Here is an 8,865-nt window from a genome sequence, read left to right on the forward strand (position 1 = left end):
TCGCAGTTGATCACATTGCTTGTGTGTATATGTTTGGGTTATATTTAATAATAACGAATGAATATTAACGAGAAAAACGATATATATATATATATATGAGAAGAAAAATAAAAGAAAAATATATATATATTAAACAAATTTGAATTTCGATCAAATTGGCGTCATTTGGACGAGCCGATTAATTTCATTAGATTTTATTTTATAATTATTTGTTTTTCACCATTCTTCTAACATTTTGTATATTTGTTTTTGTTCATTTATTTATCATTTAAAACCACAATCGTTTCGTAGATCGTATTCGTCGATCAATAATCGATCATAGCCAGAGTAGAAAAATCATTTAAGATGTATTATAATATAATTATTTTTAATGAAAAATCTCACTAAGCTTTCGTGGAATGGACGCTGTAAAGAACGTCACAAATAATACCATACTTAAATATTAAACTTATATTGAAGCGTGTTAAATGTGTACGTAATTGTGTATATATATATATATAAATGTATATATTACGTCTATGCAAGTTTGTGTGAGTGTGTGTGTGTGTAGCTATCTATATTTAATTATTTATTTATATATATGTATGTATAATATTTATTTATATAATATATTAATATATGCATGAAAGAAGAAGAAGAAGAAGAAAAAAAAGAAATCAGAAAAATTGATCGAATTTACGAAACACGAACTCGATTGTGGAATAAATTAATTATTGATGGGATAAATAATTATTGATAATTAAAAATAGATAAAGGAAAAAAAAACCTTTTTCAACGGCTCGTCGTTTTTGATTGATTAACGACAAAAATGTATACTATTAACAGACGTGAGCTTTAAATTGAGTACATGTTTTTTTTGTTGGTTTGTTATTATTACTTGCATTATACAAAGGCGAGTGATTATTATTATTTTTTTTTGTTTGTTTTTTTTGTTTTGTTTTTTTTTTTTATATCGATTACTTCGTTTTGCTTTTGCAAATTAGCTGCGTGAATTTTAAAAATAAATATTTTTCACTCACTCATTCACACACTCACACATTTACTTTTTTTCTTTGTGTACGATTAACGCACATAGGCAAACATTTTGAAAAAATACAAACGAGACTTTGAAAATTTTCGATAAAGCGCAATTACGCGAAAACGCGCTCAGCGCCTCTTTTTTTTTTTTTTTGTTGACCTTTTTTCTTTTTTCTTTTTTTAAATATATATTTTTATTCTCGTTGGTTGTGTTGAGTTGCGTTTTAATATAATCTCGTTTGTTACGTATAGGTATTTTTGTTTATTTTCGTATTGTTTAAATCGTTTGTATCGTTCTTTTTTTCTTATTATCTTTTTTTTTTCTCTTTTGTTAATGTTCTAGCCTAAAATATCTATTTTGCAAATTTCAAGGCACTTAACACAAGGCTTTCTCGGTTGGTAAAACTTTAAACATACACACACCCACACACACACACTCGATCTTTGATTTTAATCTGCACGATAATAACTCGACTTCTTTTCTATTGTATTTTATTTTCTTTTTTAATTTTCTTTCTGTGTAATTCATTAATTAAAGTTCGTTAATTAATCAATTAATTTTACACACGTTTGTTGTTATAATGATTCATCGATATTACAATAATTTGGGCGCCTGTTATGGGTGTACTTCTTTTTATTTTTTTTTCTTCTTGTTTTTGTATTTTTTTTTTTTTTTTTTTTTGAACTATTCCTTCCCCATAATGATTCTCCTCAAAGTAATCATACGAAAATCAATGAAACTTTTAGCGAATTATATTTGTGCAACATTATTTGGAAAATTCTCCTAATTTGGAAAAACCCCATCCTTCTCTTTCAGAAATATTTTAATTCTCACAGTTTTGGAAAAATCCATCCTCCACTTTCAAAAATATTTTAATTAATCTCATTTTCTCTTTTTCTTTCTTTCTAATTTTGTTTCTTTTTTCTCTTTTGTTTTTAATGTTTTCTTTCCTTGACATTTTTGTTGTTGTTGTTGTATAATCGTAATTCCTGATGACTGTTAATTTTGTCAATTTACAATCGAATAATCCTCCAATAATGTTTCACCAAAATGAGTGACCACATAGTCGTGATAATAAATCAAAATGTAAAAGGGTTGTCCAATCATGAGAGTGGACCATACGACGATGTTACCCCATCTGGGACCGAAATTTTTCTCAACCACTTTGCTCAACCATGACAACGGTATTTGACCCATTATTCCTAAAAATGCCCAGATTTTAAATATTTTTAAAGGTATGCTGATGAGATACTCATGGAAGAATGCACTAATGAAAAAGACAGTTAATGATGCTGTATATTTACTGTAACCCATCTCAACGATTGGTATGTACAAATGTCGTACAGCCCACCTATGTACTGGCATGTTCCAACTTCTCCAAAATGTTTCGATATTATTCGAATTCCACCAATCACAATAAAAATTTCGATCGGCAAAGTGTAATAGTTCACCCATTAGATTTAAACATGAATGAAATATTATATAAAAGAAACATAACCACGTCAAATGATTTGGGATCGCTAATTTAAGAAGACGTTCAGAGGCCTTTACAACATCCATGTTCCAAAATTGATGCACTTTATTATTTCCTCCTTGGAAACTGAAGGCTATAAGTGAATTCTTCACGGAAGGTACTATCCATTGCTGGAACAATGACATTATAACTTGACAACCAACGACCACCTCCAAGATGCGTTTAATCAGAAACCTTTTCCGTATCCTCTGGGTTCTAGGGAAATTTAATTCGTAGCAGAGTGTGGGTGCCAGGATGTAGTAATAAAGGTCGCCAAAATTCAGGTTATCTGGATATTGCACCAATGCTGTGCCACGACCGTTCACTTTGTGCCCGATGTCATCGCTTTCAACAACGTTTTGGTTTAACTTTGTTGACTGAAGATTATTGTAAGACAAGGATTGTCGTCGCATTCTACCTTGGCTAGATGTTTTTTCACGATTGATACGACACCACATGTTCACTTGGATGTACGACCATAACTTCAAGAATAGAATGACATACAGCATGCACACGTACATGGAACCAAACAGACTGAATCCGGAATCCTTCACGTGGATGACCACCATTGGTATCAGTACCATAACGATGAGGTTTACGATGTGGAACACCATTCCTGGTCCATGAGCTACGATATCCATAGACATCCCCTTTTCGATTAACAAGCAAAGTGTCACAGGCACGGTTGAATAAAGGATCAGCCAAAGCGAAGGATGTTCTTCACCACCATCGTACTTCCCGCTCAGGAAAAGAAACCATTGCCATGGATCTACTCTGATCCCGTACTTGATAAAATTTTCAAGAAGTAAACGCATTCCACCAATTCCAAGCAGGAGGAAGCCCCAGTTGACGAATCCTGTAAAGTTGTCAAAACCCGAGCTCCATGAAAATAAACTGTCTCTCGGTCGGTGACATGGTTTATCTGGTTGAGATTTTCTGACTAGTTGTTTAGCCTTTTGTATATCCTCAGCATGAGTGACGCTTTTGGTCCTTCTCAATCTAACCCTACTATCTCTTTCGTGTTCTGTGGTCATGTTACTTGGTTTCCTTTACTTCCTTCTTCGTCTCTTTACCAATACCTAGTTCAAGTTGTTGTTGCTTTTGGTTCTACCACCATCACTTCTTTCTATTCGATCTATCTTTCTTTACTTCTTATGCGCATGCGCAATAAAAACCAATAACAATTTTACCAGCTTCGTCGTTATCTCTCGTTGCACACTTTAAGTAATTCGGAATTTGTTTTTTTTTTTTTAATTATTCTTTTTGATAATTTTACGAACAATTAATTAAATTGCTATTGTATCTTTAGATTATTATTATTATTTTATAATATACGTTTTATGTTTGATGAGTGTTGAATATTATGATTATTATGATTAAAACGCCGTAAGCGATCCTTTTCAATCCGTTGACGAACTGACAATTTTTTTTCTCGCTTTTTGTTTCTCGCTTATAATATATTATCAACGCGTTTGCATTTATTTTTATGTTTTATCGTCGTTTCATCTCTATCATAATTGATATCAATTAATTTATATTTTGAAATAATATAAATTAATCTCAATGAATTTTATCGTGCTTTTATTTTATTAGAATAAAATTCAATTATTATAACATTTTTCATTCGTAGCATAATTGTTATTTATTAATTTTAACCTTTTCCTTTTTTTTTTGTTTCGTTTGAGTTTTTGTTTGTTTGTTGTTTCTTGTAAAGTCTAACCTCGTAATATTTCTCATTCGCATTAATAATTATTTCGTTTCTTACTATATGTGAAGATATTTATATATTTATTTATTTATTTATTTATTTATTTATTTATTTATATATATATATATTTTTTATATTTATTTATTTATTTATTTATTTAATGTATGTGTGTAAAGCGTTTCGCAAAAATGCTATAAAAATAGCCTAAGGACTTGATCTCGGTGGTGGTGGTGGTTGTGGTGGTTTTTTGTGGTTGTAATAGTTAGTAGTAGTTAGTTGTTTAGGATGGTCAAACTTTTTTTATCAATTATTTCTACTTTCGCATTTGTTTGAAATGTTTTCTTTTTTTAAAACAAATTATTCATCGTTCTTTCTTAATACTCATTCTTTTTTCTTACAATTTTAATGTTTGTCATTTCATTCGTCACATTTATACTAATTTCAATACATACACACGCATAATACAAGCACACCACAACATACAAACACATATAACCAGCATATTCGTTCATCGTAATTTCGAGCTTGCACGAGGTCCATTTATATAAATGCCTAATTTTATGTTCACTTATTATCTTTGTCGTATAATTTAAACAATTTTTGTGAAAAAAAAAAACAAATAATTTTGTTTTTCTTCCTATTATGGTTCCATTGTCGAAGTACAATTAATTACAGTCATTCTTTGCCTTATTCTTATATAATATATTTTCTTTTTTTTATTAGATAAATAATTTTCTTTGATAAATTTCGATATACTTTGATCGTCGAGTCATTATTTTTAATTTAAATATTATTAAATAATTTACACCTAACAGAATAATTTGGAGTTCTTTTTTTTTTTTCAATAATCCAAACATCATTAATTTAATTATTCATAGATATATATATAATTATTATAATAATAATAATAAATTATATACAAGCATACGTAATGTAAAATATATTTATTTATTAATAGAAAACATATGCCAACAATTTTCAATAAACTCGACGATCTCCTCTAATATTTTTCCAAAAAAATTTCTTTTAACTATAACGTTATTATATCAATTGCATTTTTTTTCAGCCATGTAAAATCTATATATATATATATATATATATATATATATATATATATATAGTTACAAGAAAATGATGCTTTCAAGTTAAAAGCATTCACATCCAGTTATTCTCTCTTTATATATATATATATATATATCTATTTATGTATAATAAAATTGAATTTCTTGTAAATTTTAGGCCTGATTTTTTTTTTATTTTAACATTAATATTACATTCTTTATTTCTATCTGTAGAGAAAACAAATTCGTTAATCCAAAAGAAATGAATTTTCTATTTTTCATCATCATTCAAGGACACTTTTTGTTTTTTCTTTCTTATCATCTTTTACTTTCATTAAAATCTACAACATTATTAATAATATTTCCATTTTATTCTCACTGCAAGTTTTTTTTTTGTTTGTTTAACTTACAATTAGTCTGAATCAAAGTAAATTTTTCTCCTCTCTCAATATAAAAAACGAGACAATTAATTTTTTGTTGTAAATTAATTATTTCCTACCTAAATTTCGTTTATTTATTTTTCGTTATTATTCACCAATTTTTATCACACATAGAGTTTTACGTGCGTGTCTTTTTTTTTACCCCGATTCATTTTTTTTCTTCTTCTTTTTTTTTTTTTGTATTTCCTTGCTTTCTCTCTCACTCGTTAGTTTTAAAATTAAAAAATCGTTTTAATATACCAAAATTTCAGATGTATGGATATAAAAGAATATATATATATATATAGTAATATATATGCATGTATTATCCCCCTCCCCCATCTCCAATTTATTCTCCCCTCCTAGAATTGGTCGTTCGCATTTTTTTTTTCTTTATATTGTAAAAATAATATTAATTATAATTATAATTATAATAACCTCTAACTCTCTATTTCAATTTTGTTAATCTCGTCAATTTCAAATACATCGTTTTTAATAATTAAACCGAAAATATAATTATAATAGTAATAATAATAAGTGGTATGTAGCAAGAAATATACGACAAGTAATTACTCAAGTTTGACCACTTGTTGATCATTAAGTTACTCAAATTTGACCACTTCTCTTTCCCTCCCAATTGTAGTCTGCACGTATGTTTGATTTTTTCGGATTATTTTTTTTTATTTTTTTTTTTTATTTTTTCTTATTCTCGTGGAATAAAACTTTGTTTAACATTCACACGTATTGTTCGTACACGATCCCGTTCATTTTCATTTTCTCTCTCACATTCTTTCTCACATTCTTTCTTACATTCTCACTCACTCACTCACTCACTCACTTTCTCTCTATCTCTCTCTCTCTCCGTTTCATTTTTCCTTTCATTAAAAAAAATATATGTAATAGCCGAACAAAAAAAATCTCTTATTATTATTGTTATTTTTTTTATTTTTTTTTAAATATTTTTTTTCATTTTTCCTTCTCCCTTTCTTTCTTTCTTCGAACTCATTAAAAAGTAAAATCAATTATATTAATTAATTAATTATATAAAAAATAATAATATGTCTAATAATAAATCCCGCAAGAAAATCATAATTTTTGTTATATTCGTATTGAAATTTCTAAGTGCATTATTCTTAAATATTAATAATAATAATAATAATAATATTAATAGTAATAATAATCTCTCTTTTTCTCTTTCGTTATGTCATTTTTTTTTTTATCTTATCACGAGTTTTAATTTTTTTTCTAATGAAAAAGATAAAAAAAGAAACAGCACAGAAAAAAAAACTGATAAAAATTATAATCTTATTTATAATATATGCTATCATTCATATTAATTATTATAATTAATATATAATATATATTTATACACATATAGATATTTCTTGAATTATTACGAATTGGAAATAAACGTCCTGCGTTGTCCCATAGAATGCATTCTAAATTAAAGTAATTTATTCTTTACATTCCCTTTTGTTTCCATTCATTTCTTTTTTTTAGAAAAAAATTATTATTATCTTCTTCAAAATTAAATTGTTCTTCTTTTTCTTTTTGAAATGTTTTCTCGTGAGTTCAGATCGATTATTATTATGATTATTATCATTACTATTATATTTTTTTTCTTCTATAATTGATTAATTAATAATTATTAGTTGTATGATTAATTTTCTGTGCTTTATTTGTTTTTTTTTGCCTTTTTTTTTGCAACCTTTTTATTATCCTTTTATTATATTTTTTTCTTTAAATTTTTGTCTATATCTCCTATTTTTTGTAGTAAATTCTTTTATTTTATTTTTTTTTCTTGCGGTCAATAGAGCCTTATTTTCCCTAATAATCCCAAACCAACACCTACAAACAAAAATTATAATTAAATTCTAAGGAACACGAACGCGTTATCCAATTTTCTTATTTTTTTTTCTGTTTTTTTTTTTCATTGCTTCCCTCTTCTTCACTATTTTTTCCCTATTTTAAATCTTGATTCGTTTTAAATCAGAGAATTACATTGATAATGTATTTGTATTGATTATTTATTTATTTATTTATTTATTTATTAATATTTACTTTTAAATATATCTAACGGAATACATATTTATATAATGCTACCCAATTAATAATCGACCATTGAATTAGCAATTACATGATGCTAATAAGAGATGATTTAAATTAAACCAAAAAAATAATAATAACAAAAAATTAGAAATGATTAAAATTAGAAATATTAATATAAACCAATGCCTACTAAATGTAAATAATATATAAATCTATATATGCCAATCATTAATATCACTTGCATATATGAGCCGTTTATTTTGAAAATGGCCTAACTCCATTTATGTTCAAAATGAGATATTGAAGGACTTGCGTTTAGATGCAATGAACAATATTTCATGATTTTAAATATATATGTAACAAATTGCTTCAGAATATAAAAAAGATCATGTAAAAATGTAATTATTACGGTAGCTCTAGCTCGATTTTTTTGGAAAATGGAGTTAGCCCACTTTCAAAATAAGTGGACCATAAATCTACATATATATGTATGTAATATATAATTATTATTATTTATTTTTAAATTTTCTCCTTTGCTTATTAATCATTTTTTCAATTCACTAGTCCCAACTTGTCCAAATTTGATTACGCGAATAGTTTTCTAGATAATTACAAATATTTGTTAACATTAATTAAATTTAACTTTTCGTATATGTTTTTTTTTTCAATTTTATTTAATATGTGTTTAGGTGTGCGTGTGCGTGTACGTGTGCGTGTATTTGTGTACAATGTTTGAAAGGCACATGGGACAGTATTCTAAATTTCGATTATAATAATATTATACTTTTCGTTACAATAATCGAATGATCACCTTCGTTGTCATTATTATTAATTATTATTATTATTATTATTATTATTATTATTATTATTATTATTATTATCTCTACAAATTTTTTTTTCTTTTTTCTTTTTTCTTTTTCTTTTTTCCTCTTTTCACTTTAAACATAAAAAAAAAAATTCAGCGCACTTTTTTTCTACACAATTTCGAATATAATCATGCAATTAATATTTAATGAACAATGAGTATTATGATCTCGTGAGATAATAATTAATTAATTAATTTTATGTTAAGATAATATGCTCAAAAGAAAATATAA

The 8,865-nt window shown here is 26.3% G+C and overlaps 1 pseudogene; it reads right to left on the bottom strand.

Annotated features, from left to right (window-relative positions):
- LOC149033416 (diacylglycerol O-acyltransferase 1 pseudogene) overlaps window positions 1-4,270 on the bottom strand; it is a 14,929-nt pseudogene extending 10,659 nt beyond the window's left edge.
- Between the last annotated feature and the right edge of the window lie 4,595 nt (window positions 4,271-8,865).

The sequence above is a fragment of the Polistes dominula genome, unplaced genomic scaffold (genome assembly GCF_049000335.1).
Source record: "Polistes dominula isolate Pdom_NZ unplaced genomic scaffold, Pdom_raw_medaka contig_27, whole genome shotgun sequence".
Taxonomy (NCBI): domain Eukaryota; kingdom Metazoa; phylum Arthropoda; class Insecta; order Hymenoptera; family Vespidae; genus Polistes; species Polistes dominula.